Source organism: Manis javanica, chromosome 3 (genome assembly GCF_040802235.1).
Source record: "Manis javanica isolate MJ-LG chromosome 3, MJ_LKY, whole genome shotgun sequence".
In the NCBI taxonomy this organism is placed as follows: Eukaryota; Metazoa; Chordata; class Mammalia; order Pholidota; family Manidae; genus Manis; species Manis javanica.
Genome location: NC_133158.1, coordinates 82,399,360 through 82,415,504, shown reverse-complemented (window position 1 = coordinate 82,415,504; position 16,145 = coordinate 82,399,360). Strand labels below are relative to the sequence as shown.

Sequence of the window (16,145 nt, the reverse complement as noted above, 5' to 3'; positions counted from 1 at the left end):
GCTATTTATTTATACTTTCAGTTGCTCAGGGCAAATATCCAGAAGTTATTTTTTACCTTTTTTCTTCTCTCACAGCCTTTGCCAATGCCATCAGCCTATTCTTTTGGTATCATCTTCTAAATACATACAGATCATAACTTGTTCTTATCACCTCCAACACTACCACACTAATCCATATAAGATCACCATAAAGTTACTCAAATGGTGCACCTTAAGAAATAAGATGCAAGTAATAACTCATTAGAAAAACAAGTATAAACTGGGACTCTTCTACGAAAGGTCACTTTGGTCAGAGTCTGTTATTCTAGGTCAAATTCTAGCCAATGTAGTTTCAATAGCCTCCTAATTGATATTTCTGTTACTCCTATATTTAATCAGCAATCAGCACTCCCAAAATGGAACCCAGGTCGTCTCTACTCTGCTCAATATCATCCAACATTTTCCTATCTCCATCAGATATAAATCCAAAATTCTCATAATTGTCTAAAGGCCTAGATGACAGAGCTACCACCACCTTCCCACTGTGTCTCTGGCGTTGTTTCTTTGTCTGTTTCATATGCTTGTTTGCAGTAGCCATACTTTCACCTAGCCAATGATAAAACATGCTGGGTCATTGTACTTACTGCTCTATTTCAAATTTCTCCAGTCTCTGGCTTACACTGTCATACATTTTTTGCACAAATGTTAACCTCACCACACCCTATTTAAAATAGTAACCCAAAACTCTCTACTTCTGTTCTGTGATGTATGTTCTCCATACTACTTAACACCATCTGACATACTGTATTATACTTAATTATTTATGGTCTGTATCCCCCACTATTTCACTGGAAATTTGATCCAAGAAAAATGGAAGAGATTCCTATAAATATTTCCATATTTAATGTGTTTGATATTCATGAAATCAGGTGTATCCCTTATAAGGGCCTATAGTCAAGTAGGCAAATTTTTCTTAAGAAACCTCATAGCCAATAAAAATCAAAGTTGATATTTTTATTTTCATTTATAAAAGGTTAAAGCATTGTGATAGTCTAGATAAATCTCTATCCAAAAGGTTCACAAATTATTTATGTAGATACTCTGCTCTCAAATTGTAGAACATGACTCCATACTCCTTATGTGGGCTGTGCATAGTAAGTTTCTTCCAAAGAGTATAGTATGGAAATGGGGGGACCACGATTTTAGAACAGAGAAACTTGACACACACTACCTCATCTAGGTGATCAATATTAACAACAACAGTATCAGACACTTTAATAGAACGTACGTTTGATATGATACAATGAAAGTCTGTGTCTTCCTTTCAAAAACCCATAACACTAATCATAGGAAAAACATCAGAAAAGATCCAATTGAGGAACATTATACAAAACACATGACCAGTACACCTCAAAATTCTTAAGGTCATCAAAAACCAGGAGAGTTTGACAAACTGTCACAGTCAGGAGGAACTTAAGGAAACATGACTAAATGTTAGGTAGGATCCAGGATGGGATCTTGCATCAGAAAAAGGACATACAGTAAAACTAAGGAAATCTGAGAAAAGGATGATGTATGTATGGTCCATTATTATTATTAAATAATAATGTATCAATATTCGTTTATTAACTGTGACAAATGTACCCGACTAACGCAAGTTGCTAATAATATGGGATATTGAGTGTGGGGTATATGTGATTGCTCTGTACTATCTTTGTAATTTTTCTGTAAATCTATAAAGCTACTTTAAAATAAAACTATATTAATATACTATGATTTCTTCTTATTAATATGGACTTTTTAAAATTATCTTCTCCAACCTAATAATGCATCTAAAGTTCACATAACAATGACTTATAAATCTTCCTGAGATGTTGGAAATGTCCTAACTCTGCACTATATAGACTCTTAAGCATTTGAAAGATGGCTAGTATGACTAAGAAATTTTATTTTAAATTTATTAATATGAAAGTAAATTGTTACATATAGCTATTACATTTTTGGATGGTACAGATATACAGTGATCAATTATACACTGGTCACAGAGATTTTGAAGTTATAATTATAATTTATTATTTCTACTGTGACTTCTTGTTTTGGTTCTTTTATTTACAGCAAAAAGGGCCTATTTTCCTTAAAAATTTTTAACGAAACACATGTGCACATTTATCTTAAACCACTGGCTCTTATGCAAAAATAGCCTAACATAGAAAATTGTATATCTTCTCAATTGGTGTAAAGGTGATGATTAAAACTGAAAATGATCCTACATTTTATAGTGTTACATGCATGTGGGTAAAATTGTAATATTTCCAGGATATCTTGCCTGGCTTTAGTACATCTGCATATCAACAGGCATTCAGAGTTGTAAAGAAATAGGTTTTAGTGCATTTGCATCTTTCATCTCCATATCAGTGGGTAATTACCTGGGCAACAGAGGACTTATCTGTACCTGAGAGGTGAGGGGGAGGGCCAGTGTGCTTGCTGCTGGAGAAGGAGAGAGAGATGGGCCGGATGGCAGTTTTGTAAGACCCATTCATCCCAAAGAGAGTCTTGCAGTCAATTTCTTTGGTCACACTGAATCCATAGCGAACTTGCCCAGGCTGAAACTCATCATCAAGACAATGCCTAATCAATATAAAGTTGACAAAACAAATGAAAAATCATATAAATATCAAATTGTTCTTTTAGTTATCAAGAGGACAAAACAAGGATCAAACTTATGGATGTCACTGAATATCTCCAGCTCTTAACAAGTGTATCACACAGTTCAAAAAGATTAGGGATAAATACAATAATTGCTTGCTGAAAACAGCTGCAAATTATAAGAAAAACATACTGTGGGTAAAATTGCAATATTTCAGAATCTCTCACCTAGTTTTAATTAATCTCCATATCAATAGGTGTTTCCAAGGGATGGAGAGCAGTCCATCTCCATATCAGTGGGTGATTAAGTGGGGAAGCAAGGGCACCACCTGGACCGGAGAGGCTGGGTGGTGGCTCTTTTTGTAGCCAGATTGTGACACGGGCAAGCAGAGTGGATGACTGTCTGTAAGCAATAAATGGGTTTCTCCCACTTTATTTCTTCCTTTGACTGATTTTGGTTTCAAAAGTAATTTGCCCCAGGCTGGGAAACTATTTTCCCCGAGTTACACATACCTAAAGTTAGAGAGCCTACATCTTTACTAGGGGGCAGAAAGAGGCAGAAATGGAGAGAGAAAATTCTTATACATAACTCTTATATATGTATACTCATATATAGTATAAATACTATAAAGAGCAGAATACCAGGAATATGCAATAAAATTACCTCATAATAGGAACACTGGCAGTGTTTCCAATAGCTTTTATTTATTTTTTTTAAGATACTATTTTAGGGTGATTTGTTAAAAAGTTAACAGCATTTCCCTAGATATAACAAATTTCAGAAGAATGATCATTCTTTTTATCTCTTTTCTAGCTAATATTTGAATTTAGGAATTTAAGGCCCATACTGGAAAATAGATAAATCCTATGGTGCATTCTATGGTTGTGTCTACACTGAGCAAAGGTTACTATTATAGTCAAACAAAAGTCAAGTCATGACTTCTTTTTCTATGGAATTTGAATAAGCGGGCCCTGAAGAATAGTTGCTGAGTGAATTTTATTAAAGATTAGTTTTCTAGTGATTTTTTTTATTGCAAGATCTCTCTAGTGTTTATTCTTCCAACATCTTTCCCTGCCTGGAATTTTGAAGAACAACCTAATAAATTCTCAGTCAAAATATCATAACTTTCTAACCCTCTCTTGTGGTTAAAACATATTATTCACTTAAGGTCAGCATTATGAACATAATCGAAAATATGATACCTGGGAACAATGATGTGAACCAACTATAAAAATACATCAAAAGCAAGAATAGGTATATTCATCTCCTAGGAAAGCCGATTTTTATTAAAAATTATCTGCAGAGATACTAGTACATGTTTTACTTTAAGAAATCAGTATCCTTTCATTACTATTTTCTCATTACAATTTGTATTCATTATTTATCGATGTTCTATCATTTAGAGCAATCAATTATTAGATATTCTTCCTTGGAATAAACCTAATTTCAATGAAATAATGTTTTGTCATTAGTTTCAATCAAATGGATATTTATATTTAAATCACTGTTTTTCTAAAGTTATATTGATTCTCTTACAACTTGCCATGTATTTTATGATAATTAAAATGTAAGTGTGATTTAAGCTAAATTTTCATTGTCATTGATAACTTTTCAGTCAGAATCAAGCATAAATTGATCTCAATACACAACTGTTAATCCAATAAAGTTAAACTGTATATTCAATGCATTTTTGCTATAATTCAAGTTATAGCATTCCAGGATGAAAGAGTAAAAAAGGGTTTAAATACAGTAAATACATTTTCTTCTATACTAATTTGAATTGATATTTAATTACTTTTAATCATAAAATTAAATATGAATAATGGCAACATTAAAATTAAAGGAAATAAGTAACATGCAAATTATTTTATTTAAAGATAAAAAAATTAATGCACTTTTAATACCAACCTTGCCATTGTTTATGATCTCGAAAATACATCATTCTGTGGCAAAGTAATTGACTCAAAATTGGTCAAACTAGATCTACTCCACAGATAGATTCCAACTTTCATTCCTGCAAATTAGGATCTCTTAGAGGAAATTCCTAGAATTATCTCCACAGATTTCCAGGGACAGTGAATTCCAGAGATAAAATTGTATTTAAAACCCAGCACAGATGCTGACCAAATAGGGAAACTAGGCCATAGAGATAGAAAAGAGGTTTCTAGCATGAATTCTTTCATTGCTGGATGAAAAGGTATTTCTATGAGAGGGACCACATGACTTGGAGTTAATACTGAAATATTTCAATATTTTAACAATCACTGTGGCCATGCTAATGTGTACACCAAAATTTAAGTTGTTCTAACACAACTGTGCTTTGGGGATGTGCCGACTCCAAACACAAGCCCATCAAATGGTTCCTTCACAGAGATCTGCCATAGATGCTAAAGTTCTTGAGTATTGATAGTAGAAACCTTCAAAGTTGTGTATCTCTCAGGTACTAAGCTATCATGGCTTTGTTTTTAAAAGAAATTTAAGCTCTAGTGTATATTATTAGTGTTTTACCAAATACCATATATACTGTATCATCAGAGAAGCGAAATAACAGCCAAAACTGCCAGACTACATTGGCATGTATTTTATATCAGATATATTTCACTATATTCTAATTTCACATATTCTGGAAAATGTACTTTTGAATTCCTACTTTAAAATTGTTCATATTTTTAAAAATTCAGACGTTCACCTAGTGAGTAAAAATGAGTTTTCAAGAATTAGATTAAATACCTTAATGCTTGGAATATATCCTAAAAGCAAGTATTTTCATCATAATATTCATGAACTCCCAACATAACTTAGTTATTTCCTGTCTATTATTTCCTTCCCCATATCATTTTTTTTGGAGATAGGATTTTTCTTATATATAACTTCTAAATAGGGCATTAATCATTGTATATGCCCTTAGTAAAATATTTTTAAAGTATCCAATAAATCTTTTCTAGAATATTTGTTGACTTTCTCAACCTCTCAAAATAATCTAGAAAATTGACTACCTTACTATAGTGTAAAATATGTATATGGAACAGCATATAGAATTTGTCAAATAGATTACTTTCTAACACACATATTCTTACACTAGAACTAAAAAATAGTGATTCCTTTACAGTTAGCTTTGTCTGACTTCTAGGGAAGTTGCAAATTTCCCTTGGCTATCTCTAAGGCTTATAATCAATTATTCTGAAAATGAACTTGTAAAGATATTGAGTTAAAAATCCCAATTCCTTAAATATGGGTAAGAATTTTGGGGTATTGGGATATTTCTCTGGCTATGGCTACATATTAGAAAATGTATTAAAAGAAAACAATGTTTTGAGAGTATATATGAATTTGTGCAGCAGTATCTCAGAAATGGAATATATTCCCCTAGAGATATTCCAGGAACATGCTTCTTCCAAACTGTTCTCTTTGACTATATAGAGTTTTTCCCCCACTATAATATTGGCTTTTTCTAATCTAAACCATTAAAATGGTTTGCCTTTTCCCTCAAATGAGTGGCACAGAAGCTTGGAAAGAATATGTGGTGAATTTGTATCAGAAGGTGACTCAGAAAAATACCTCTGCAGTTGTCCTGAACAAACACTTCAAAGTTCCATGACCCTCTACTAATTGCAGTTAAAATAGCCATCCTCTCTGCATCTTAAATAATGAAGAGACTACTGGCATATAGCCTAAGCATTGGACCAGAAATACTTTCTGCGCTAACATGGCAGAGGGAAGGAAACCAGGGATCTTTAATGGTGCAATAAACTCTGCTTCAATACGGCTAGCACATTCTCCTATTTCACATAGACAAGGCAGATGGGAAAACTTCTTTACAGAATTTTACATCACTGAGTGCACATTTTATATTCATTTTAAAAAGTCATGTAAATTGAACCTGAAAACTCGTACCACCTATTATTATAAAATAGGAGAAGTATGATATTATGAACAATTATGAGGTTCTAGAATCAATATAAATCTAGAACAAATAAATACCATTTCTGGTTTTTGATAATTATATAACTGATCCTCAGCTTCCTTATTGGTAAGCTGCAATATTCATATAAAATAAAATATAAATGAATATTTAGTCTTATACAGTATGTTAGTTGCAGATAATTACAACAGGGTTTACATATTAGCTAATTTATATATTCTAAGTGCTTCATTTGATGAAAAATAAATAGGAAACATTTACAATGTGCAAATATCTTTATTTGAATGACCAGAACATTTAGGAAGGTAAGAACTTCTTACTGTACTGCAATTTAATTTTCTGTAACTGTAATTTGGTGTTTCACAGGAGCTAAGCAGACAGCCAGACAATGTATGTATCTGTGTATATTAAAACATTTTCCTTTACCAAAGTTCCTTACTTATGTTTATTTAATGATTTTCTGGAAGAATTCCTTAAATGAATTATAAAACTCTCACACATTTTATATGCGCATTCTAAAACATTTTGTTTGGTAGAGTCAGTAATTGAACTGGTTGTTTCTTATTTTCATTTATTCAATTGAATATTAGGTATACTGGCATCAAGGTCTACTCCTAAAAGGGAAGAAATACATAAAGGAATAATTTAATCTCATAAGAATCTAACTGTAATATGCAATAGCACATCCTATCTTTTTTCCATCATGTCTGTCTTCTGATTCTCTTGACAGTTTCCACAGGTAACATAACTTGTAGATCAAGCACTTTCCAGTTTTAAGACAACTAACTCTGTAAAGCAGGATACAAAAGACAATCTCATACACACCAACTTTGAGGTTTACATTTTAAGTATATTCCCTAAAGTTGAGAACCTATAAATTAGCTGTAACTCTAAGGCTCCTGAATGGCTGTCAAAATTGGCCTCAGACCACCCTGCTTCATTTAGTGAGCAAGAGTCCCTAGGTCAGCATCCCAGCTGCAGTTCTCCACATTTCCTTTGTCACATCATGCATTCCTCTGAATTACAATTTTATACTATATCTTCACCCTGTTGACAATCTGGTTATTCTGCCCAGTGCTCCAGTCACTCTCCAGGTATAGGGCTAAGGTATTTCAATTACTTCCCACTAGCTTTTTGCCCTCAGTGCTTCGGTTTTGTCTTGATATCCCCACTTTTGCCTCTGAATCCGTTTTTAAAGAGTGGATCCATTGGGAATCACTGTCTCTCCGTATGTTTCTCCCAATGATGACCAATTAGAGTTGCCTCTGGTGTGTCCTACCTTATTTAAGGTTGTCCATCCCAATTCCAGGGGTGGCTTGTTCTTCTCTGTGCTTTGTACTATCTGCTCCATGTCCTCGTGCCTGTCCTGTGCTGCTGGCTGTTTCCCTTTCAATTCCCTAGTGTTGCTGATGAGCCACCATCACTGTGCCACTTTCTTTTGCTTTGGTTTCAAGAGAAATTTCATCTGATTTGTGATTTATACTTGCATTTTTTTGAACTAGCACAGATACTATGACTGTGTCTTCACTTAATATTTTTAATTATTTTCCTAAATAATATATATTAGAATAAGACACCTATCCTAAAAATGTAATGCAATCCAATCTCATACAGTTATGGAAATGGTAATACTGTCTTTAACTCAGCTAGATTCATGGGTCTGCAACCTAGGCAGTCACACAGAGCCCCATGATGAGAAGGACTCCACGCTTGGTTTAATGCTCTGCTGTCACCATCTTGAAATTCTTAATGATTTCATCTCTGAACTTATGTTTTGAAGTGATTTCTAATAGACAATGGAGCATGTACATGAGGTGAGAAGTTACTTGCAAGAAATGTGTGTCTACTTTCCTTTCTTGCTTTATTCCCATATAGTATTTGAGGTCCCCAGAGCACAGGATTCCACAGGACCCTACATGGAAGTTCAGTGAAACTCAAAGTGAGTGCCTCATAAGCTTGTTTTGTCTGTAACTGAGTAAGCTGAGGCTTTGACAACTAGTGAAACCACACTTTCCCATTAGAACAAGAACTTGCTTCAAACTATAGAAAACCAATGGCATGTTAAGGAATACAAATGACAAAGGAATCCTTTCATATACTATCTTAGTTGTGTTAGTTCTCTGTAATTAGCCAACCACTTATACAGAAAATGATCACAGAGAAGAAAGGCAAAGATAACACAACCCATAGTTCTTTCTCCTTTCAGTCCTTACTTACTTACCAGTAAGCTGAAGGTAGAGATTTTTAGTAAAATCTGTGCATATTAAGAAGTGAAATGAAAAATAGTTTTGGGGCAACATTATCCACTGTTCTGGTAGGAATGAAACATTTAGGTATGCACAAGATATGATATACAAATTATGTAATTTCAGTAATTCTGCATATGAGTTCAATATTCTAATATTTGCATTTAAAACTGTAGTTTCACACTGTAAAGATCAATGGTAAAATTCATGTTAACAATTTACTTTTTTTTTTACTTAGCAATTAAATAAAATCACCAATATAGTTCAAGAGAGAGATGCTGGAAGATATTTTTAAGTTTCATATTTTAATATTTTTAATGACAGTTTTTCCAGATTTTTTAGAAAATGGTCCTGTGGTTTCATTTTTCACTACATCTCATGAATTTATGTAGGTGGCCCTGATTCTTAATAACATATTTAAATATTATCAGTTCAGTAGATAGCTGATTAATCTTATTGAATTTTTAGTGGTCACATATTGATTATAAAAGTAAGCTTACTTCCATTTCTTCTCTGGGGATGTCCACAGTTGACAAAAAATATACTTGGTAGTATTATTCTCATTTATTTTTATCTCCCTCACAAACCAGTAAAGTACTATATCAAATTTAGCAGTGTTTCTCCTTGATTAATGAGGAGTCTCCCTTTTTCAACACATTTTCTATAGCAGACACTGTCCCTCCAGAGATTGAAACACCACTGATGCCTCTATTCTGCTATCTTTCTTCATTTAGTATCTCCTCCTTAGAGAGCACAGGAGGACTAATAGATTGTTTATCCAGATATGGTATCAGTTATAACACACACAAAGTGCTCACTCTCTATACCCTTCCTATACTCAGTGGGATAAAGTAAAAAAATATTCAAATATACATTTTACTACTGTTTCTCCCCAAGTGTTTATTGCTGTCTTTTCCTATAGCTATATAAATAACCTCATGGATACCTCAAAGTTTAAAGTAAAAATTAGATTCTGGAATGGACTACTTATCTAGTGGCTTCTCCTTTGCTTTACTGATTCTGGTGAATCTGCTTTACTGATTTATAAACAGTATAAGTCTTCTCAGAATGCAACCTTTAAAACAAAGTTAATTTGAATTAATTTTAATTCAGCACTGTTTTCAGCATTGACAATTGTTAGATCTTGTGAAACTTTTTTAAAGATACATTATAGGCCATCTGCAGTTTATATGTTTTTGCATTTATATTATAATCACATATGAAACATGTTTAAATTTGATTTTAACATGGTCGATACATAAAATCAGAAGAAAGGAAAGAATATTAAATGGAAAATAAAATTTTCTTAAAGCATTCTACCACATAGCTTACTATCTAAAAGATGAAATTAGTACATAAATTTGTATATTTTTCAGTTACATTAAATTCAATTTTTTAATTTTATAAATTGTTATTATAAATTTATATTTAGGTTTATATTAAATTGAAAATTTAGTGAGCTCTAGAGCATCCAGTAGATAATGCAGTTAGCCCTATCTTACTAGCCCTATCTAAAGAGTCAGTGAAATAAAGTTCTATAATAACTTTAAATTTAAAAAGTAGAAGAGTTTACTGTGGAGTAAAACAAGATAGTATAATGGATATTTCCTCAAAATGTATGATTTTTTTGGCAAATTATTTTAATTGACAAATTTTCTATCACAACATAAAAGATTGCAGAGCATTGTAGGGTGTAAGAAGATTCTAGATAGTCGGCATGGTTAGGTTGTAATCCAAGCTCCACCACTTTCAGTGTAGTATGAATTAAGCAAAGTACTTAATTTTCTTTACTTCAGCTTCCTCATCAGAAAATGAGTATGTCACATAATTATCTAAGTTTATATTTGTGAAAAGCTTAGAATAATTATAGGCATATGACGATTGATGTATTTGGGTACATAAAACTTAAGATTAATATTACTAATTATGCCTAAATACACAATCATAAATAGATGAATAGAAATAGTGCCAAAAAGTCTGCAAGAAAATGTCATTCAGATACTGTTTCTCGTGATGACCAGATTTTATATCTATAAATTTATTATATTGAAATATTGTGCAGAATTTTAGCTACAACTTAATACACAATTTACATTGCAACATGTGACTTAAGTATGCTTTGCTAGACCACGAAAAAATTAAAATTAAGTTTAAATCAATTACCTAAATATATGTGATACAGGGAATCAGAATGCCAAAAGCCTATAGAAAAGTTAGCTGAGTCATAAGAGTAACAAGGCTAACACGTTGCACATATTAAAATGTAAACAAGTCCAATCTTAACTTATCACTAAGCGTTCTGTCTAGTTACACTAATTTCTAAGGAATTTGAGGTCTATAATAATCAAACATTTATCCTGTTGATATAATACTCATATTTATCACATAGTAGAAAACATTGCATTAAGATTTATTGTCTATTTAAGGCTTTGAGTACCTCACTTTTATGCACTATCAAATTAACAAGGCTGACAGGGCTGAATTAAACAGTATTTTGTTACCTTCATAACTGAAATTGAATAGGGTTGAGATCACTAGGAAGGGAGCAATGGTAAATGAAATCAGCTTGAAGGTGGTTCTTGTTTGCCATTCTTAAAATCAAGGTAAATCACAGACAGCTCTTTGTATCCAACAGAGACTGTAGCTGTCTAACAATAGCTGAAGAGAAGCTAATCAGTTCTAGAAACTAAGATCAGTGGAATATTCTGAGGCTATTAAATAAATATTCTGAATATATTCAATAGAATACAACAAAGCCACATAAAATCATGTACCATCTGTTTGCCTTTTTCGGTTTTATTTTAATTTTTAGGCACAACATTCTAAACACACAGTTTAAATGAATGGATTCATTTTACAATGAATAACAGTGTATTATTGTAGAGTAATAATATGAAGACAAATTGAATATATATAGTCTTAAAACTTTAGTAGAGAAATCAGATGGGGAATTGAATGGAATTTCTTCCACTACTAAACTCCTAATGTGTAGATTCTTACTATACATTTTGACCTCCATCCATTCTGGATGACTTCTCAAATCTGACATTCAATTTTATACCTCTATTCTTTTAAGTTGTTCCAGAATACCTTCTGCTCAAAATCCAAATCAGGCTTAATTCAAATATTGCCTCTTGCCTTAAGTCAAGACTTACTCAGCTCCAAAAATGAATTGTTCTCCATGTTATATTGTCTTTTCAAATTTTTTCTATAAATTTTGTCTTATGTAAGAAGACCTTTCCTATCACAGAGGAAATAATCTATTTTTCAATCTTTGAAATTATAGAAAAAATAGAAAGGGATTTAAATATATTCTAAAATTTTCTTCAATACTTTAGTTTTTTTATATCTATGCATTAATACTTGAAGATGTCACTTTAATTTTTCTCCAAATGGGTTATGAATTATTCTAATTTTACTAATTACATATTCTACCATTTACCTCAATTTGAAAGCCTCCTTCACTATATACTAATGTATATCTAATCATGTGTTTATTTCTTGATTTTCCATAATGCTACCCTTCTTCATTTGTCCTTCAATTCGGTATTATATTATTTTCATTACAATACTTCAAAAAAAATGTTTGATATCTAGGAGGACAAGTTCAAGTCTCCCTTGTCCCCCATTTCTAGCCTACATTTTCTCTCTCTAAAGTTTGCCTTGTATCTTCATGATCACATTTCTGTCTACGAATGTAAGAAGCATTTAAGACTCCATTCAATTTCCAAAACAGAAACTGCTGCAATTTTGACTGGGAGAATAATAACTTTGTAGAATAACATAGAATATAATTAGTATCTCTAAATTCTAGAGTTTTGTGGCATGAAATTGGTCTATGTTTCTATTCATTTAGGACTACTTATACACCTTTCAATAGCATTTTATAATTTTTCCCATAGAGGTGTTATGCATTTCTTATTAAGTATATTACTAAATATTTTTAACAATTTTTTCTCAGTTGTTTTGAGAAATCTATTCTATTATGTTTTCTATCTGGTTAATCTTGTATAAAAATTATTGATTTTCTTATTTTGATCTTTCTGGGCACCTTCCTGGACTACCTTAAATCACATTTTTTTTTTAGCTGATTGTGGTTTCTATGGATACAAGCATCTGCAAATAGTGAGGTTTTTAAATTTTAACCCTCTCTTCCCAATATTTATAGCTCATATTCTTTTTCCTTCCTTTAATGTATCTGTTAGGAACTCTACTATTATCTTGAATATTAACAAAAATAGTGGCAACTTCTTCATATTCCAGACTTTAGTGAGGGTGATTCAGTTATTTGACAAATAGAATGTTTGTTGTAAATTTCTGCTAAAAATATTTCCTCAAAATTGTGCAAGTTTATTTATAAGTTTTTTCTTGCTTTTTGCTTTTTTTCCCCACCCTCGTGGTTGTGAAACAGTATGTAATTACGGTTTTAATTTGTATTTTCCTGATGACTAATGATTTTGAACACCTTTTCATATATATGTGTGCGTGTGTGTGTGTGTGTGTATGTATTGCAAAATGATCACCCAGTGTCAAGTTAACATCCATCAACTAACATAGTTATAATTTTTTTGTCTGATGAGAACTTTTAAGATCTACTCTCATGGCAAATTTCAAATATATATATAAACAGTACAGTATTATTAACTATAGTCACCATACTGTACATTACATCCCCAGAATTTATTTATATTATAACTGAAAAATGGCACCTTTTGATCACCTTCACCTATTTTGCTTATCCCCTATTCCCACCTTTGGCAACGACCAATCTGTTCTCTGTATCTGAGTTCAGACTTTTTTTAAGATTCTGCATTTAAGTGAGATCATGCTTTGTCTTTCTCTGTCTGATTTATTTCACTTAGCATAATACCCTCAAGGTCTTCCCATGTTGTTACAAATGGCAAGATTTTCTTCTTTTTGTAGCTGAATAATAGCTACAGTGTGTATGTGTGTATACATATATATGTGTATGTCTGTGCGTGTACATATATATATATATATATATATATATATATTACATTTTCTGTGTCCACTCATCCATTGATGGACACTTACGTTATTTCCATGTCTTAGCTGTTATAAATAAGGCTGTAATGTCCATGGAGAAGATACCTTTTTGAGTTAGTGTTTTCATTTCTTTCAGACTACCACCCAAAAGTGGGATTACTGGATGACATGGTAGCTCTATTTTTAATGTTTTTAAGAATCCCTGTAATGTTTTCAATAGCGGCTGTACCAATTTACATTCCCACCAATAGTGCACAAAGGTTCCATTTTCTCCACATTTTTACCGACATTGTAATCTCTTTTGCCTTTTTTACAGTAGCCATCCTGTCATTTGTGAAGTAGTATCTCACTGTGGTTTTGATTTGCATTTTGCTGATGATTAGTGATACTGAACATCATTTCACATACCTATTGTCTATTTGGATATCTTCTTTGGAAAAAAGTGTCTATTCAGGTTCTCTGACCATTGGATTATTTGTAGGTTTGCTTGACTTTTTGTTTTTACAATTGAGTTGTAAGAGTTCCTCACATATTTCAGTTATTAACCCCTTACCTGATATACAGTTTTCAAAAAGTTTCTCCTATTTCACAGGTTGTCTTTTCATTTTACTTAGGCAAATGCTGCACTGATTTTGCTGCCTCTGCTAGAATGTTAGTAAAGAAACTCTGTTCTGGGACTATAACCAGATGGGCACTCCAAATAAAACTATTTGGGGATCAAAGATGGTGGTGTAAGAGGAGAGACAGAGGCTTCCTCCTAAAACTGGATACAATTAGAAAATTTAATTGGTGCAAATAATTCTGAGAGAGCAACAGGAAAGAAGACTGCATCAGACTGCACACACCTGGAGAAAAGAGCAGACCTCTCTGAATGGAGTAAGTACCAGAGCTGTGGCTTCGCGGGACCTGAGCCCCTCCCACACCCCAGCTCACCAGCGGGAGGAAGAGAAATGGAGCAGGGAGGGAGTGGAAGGCTTGGGACTGCTGAATACCTAGCTCCAGAGATCTGCTCTGGGAGCACAGACCTACATTTCATGTGCTTTCATGAGACTCACATGACTGCCAGGTTGGAAAGTTAGTACAGGCAGAATACCTGGAGAGACTGGGATTCCGGCTGCTTGTGGAAAGCAGGGATACATATCCAGCTGCTCAGGGAGAAAAACCTGTGTGACCGGACCATTGGCTCAGGCAGTGCAGACAGGCACAGCAGCTGGGAGGTGGCGAACAGCTCTTTCCTCCCCCCAGGCACCAGTACTGCTCCCCTGCGACCCCCAACATTGCTTCAGGGGCTGAGCAGCTCCTGAATGGAGCTTCTGGACACTAGAGAGTGCCATATACAAACATGAAGCGCCAAAGGAACATTGTCCAGAGTAAAATTATTAATACAACTCCAGAGAAAGATTTAAATGATATGAACCTCGTGACTCTTCCTGAAAGGGAGTTCAAAATAAAAATAATCAACATTATAATGGAGGAATGGAAAGACATCCAAGAACTCAGGAATGAATTCAGATCGGAGATCCAATCATTGAAGAGCATGATGGAGGGTATTAAAATCAGGTAGGATATGGTGGAGGAGACAATAAATGAAATAGGAACTACAGAACAGGATTACAAAGAAGTTGAGGCACAGAGAAAAAAGGAACTCTAAAAATGAAAAAATATTGAGAGAACTGTGTGACCAATCGAAGAGGAACAGTATTCGTATTACAGGGATACCAGAAGAAGAAGAAGAGAGAGAAAGGAATAGAAAGTGTCTTTGAGGTGGTAGTTGCTGAAAACTTTCCCGATTTGGGAAAGGAGATAGTCTCTCAGGCCATGGAGATCCACAGATCTCCCAAAACAAGGGACCCAAGGAAGACAACACAAAGACACATAGTAATTAAAATGGGAAAGATCAAGGAAAAGGATAGACTGTTAAAAGCAGCCAGAGACATAAATAAGATTACATACAAAGGAAAGCCCATCAGGCTAACATCAACTTCTCAGCAGAAACCTTACAGGCCAGAAGGAAGTGGCATGATGTATTTAATGCCATGAAGCAGAAGGGCCTGGAATGAAGATTACTTTATCCGGCAAGATTATCATTTAAATTTAAAGGATGGGTTCAACAATTTCCAGATAAGCAAAAGCTGAGAGAGTTTACCTCCCACAAACCATCTCTGCAGGCTATTTTTGAGGGACTGCTATAGATGGAAGTGTTCCTAGGGTTGGATAGCTGTCACCAGAGGCAGTAAAACCATGGTAGGGATGGTGGAGCAGCTGATTGTGAGACAAATGCAAAATTAAATTGACTATTCCCAAAGACAATCAAGGGATAGACTAAAAGAACAGAATTTCATAC

The 16,145-nt window shown here is 33.4% G+C and overlaps 1 long non-coding RNA gene across 6 annotated transcripts in view; it reads left to right on the top strand.

Annotated features, from left to right (window-relative positions):
* The window catches only part of LOC118968973 (uncharacterized), a 38,938-nt gene that overhangs the window by 7,618 nt on the left and 15,175 nt on the right, over positions 1-16,145 (top strand). Inside the window, exon 2 of one of the 6 annotated variants that reach the window (XR_012129245.1) lies at positions 14,416-14,677. The exons of the other annotated variants lie outside the window; for them this stretch is intronic. This is a non-coding gene — a long non-coding RNA (uncharacterized lncRNA). The remainder of the gene's footprint in view (positions 1-14,415; positions 14,678-16,145) is intronic. 6 annotated transcript variants of the gene reach the window in all.